At 40.3% G+C, this 1,898-nt stretch overlaps 1 pseudogene; it reads right to left on the bottom strand.

Annotated features, from left to right (window-relative positions):
• Positions 1–559: 559 nt before the first annotated feature.
• LOC108316575 lies at positions 560–1,211 on the bottom strand (annotated as a pseudogene).
• Between the last annotated feature and the right edge of the window lie 687 nt (positions 1,212–1,898).

Below are 1,898 nucleotides of genomic sequence, written 5' to 3'. Positions count from 1 at the left end.
TGGACCCCATATCTTCTTTTGGCTACTTCCTTGTCTTGGTGAGCACATGTTCCAGTGGCTTCCTGAGAAACAGTGAGAGGTAAATTTTTGGAGACCTTATCCCCAGCATTCTGAAATTTCACAATAATGGTTCTCTATGTGTCATATAGTCATTGTACTTCATTGTACTAGATACTTAGTTGGCCCTTTAGTCTGTAAACTCAATTCCTTCAGTTTGGAGAGAAATCTTCTTTTATTATGTCTTTAATTATTTCTTTCCCTCTATTTTTCTGTTCTTTCTCTCTGGGCATTCCTAACAAATATTGGCTCTCTAATTCTCCTATTTTTTTTTTCTTTTCCTCATCGCTTTGCACTCTTGTTTTATATTCTTAGAGATTAATTTAAAATATATCCATAGATACATAATAAATAAACTTCTAATTTTTAAAAATTTCTATTCAAATAGTTTGAGTTTTTAGGAGCTCACTTTTTTTCTTTTCTTTTCTTTCTTTCTTTTTTTTTTTTTTTCGTGTGACCTCCCTAAAAGGCAGACAGGTTTTATTGGGCCACAGCCAGGAAATCAGCAGCTGGACTTGGCCATGAGCTCCAGCTTGTTCTTCTTCTTGATGGCATAGGAGTTGGATGAGCCCTTGGCAGTACTGATGAGCTTATTGGCCAGCCACTCAGTGATGGTCTTGATATTCTAGAAGGCAGCCTCACTGGCACCTGTGTACAGCAGCCAGATGGCTTGATTTACATGGCACAGAGGGGACATGTCCACAGCCTGCTGTCTCATAGTCTTAGCTTGCTTGATGTATGTGGAGTCTTCCCAGGGCTACTGTTGATTATGGCATTCACCAGAACCTGCAGAGGGTTGTTGTCTGTGAGCAGGTGGATGATCTTGAAGGCATGCTTGGCAATGCAGCCATGAGCTTCTTGCTGTTATGGCCACTCATCATCATTGAGTTGGTGAAGTGCTCCATGATGAGGCATGGCACTTTATGGACATGCTTGGTGGCATAAAGCCCTGTGCTGTGAGGCAGGTACTTGGTATACTTCTCCACGGTGATGTAATCCTGAAAGGAAATATCATTGACCCGTGCATCAGTGCTCCACATCCCAAAGAACTTGATGTCAGGGGTTTCTGCCACCACTGGTGCTGCTGTCTCCCACTTGGTCATCTTGAGGGCACAGCCTGAGCATCTCCATCTCTCAGTGTGGACCACGCACCACCCTGACACAGACAGAAACAAGAACTCATTCTTATTCTTAGAATGTTTATTTTCATTTCTAACATCCATGTTTCATGGACATGATGTATCTACGCATCTCTCTGAAAATGTTAATTATAGGGATTTTTATGGCTTCTTCTCTTCTCCACATTATTTCTATTTCTTCCAAGTTCCTTTTCTCAATGCTTGTTTCATATTCTTTTATTATATTAAAGACTTTTCTCCAATGCTTGACTATCCTTAACTATTCATTTGTATTTAGGAGTGTGGAAACTGAAAATCTTCATGTGGGGAGATGCCGGGGGCAATTATTGACTGATTAGTCTTATGTCCTTATGAACCTGGCCATTTCATTGGCAAACCCCACAATTATTAGTATCTGTGGGTCTTTTCTCTTAAGCCAATCAAATTTCCCAGAGAGGAAGCTTCCAATTTCCTGCCTGAGGGATATAATTCTGACTGCCAGAATTAAGAATGTTGATGAGAAAGGTAGGGGGAAAGAGATGATAAGTATCATCCTTGCCCTCAACTGAGCCTGGGAACCTCACTTAAAAATCCTCTTCCTTATTATCATAATTGTAGAAAATGCCAACATTTATTGAGGGCTTACTTCATCAAACACAACATTTCTGTACAAGTGTGTTCTCCTCTCTTTTTTTTGTGTGTGTTTACAACCAACCCCCAGTA

This window comes from Cebus imitator, unplaced genomic scaffold, assembly GCF_001604975.1.
Source record: "Cebus imitator isolate Cc_AM_T3 unplaced genomic scaffold, Cebus_imitator-1.0 Scaffold189, whole genome shotgun sequence".
Classification (NCBI taxonomy): Eukaryota; Metazoa; Chordata; class Mammalia; order Primates; family Cebidae; genus Cebus; species Cebus imitator.
The sequence above is the reverse complement of the archived record's forward strand: the minus strand, read 5'-3'. Positions and strand labels throughout refer to the sequence as shown.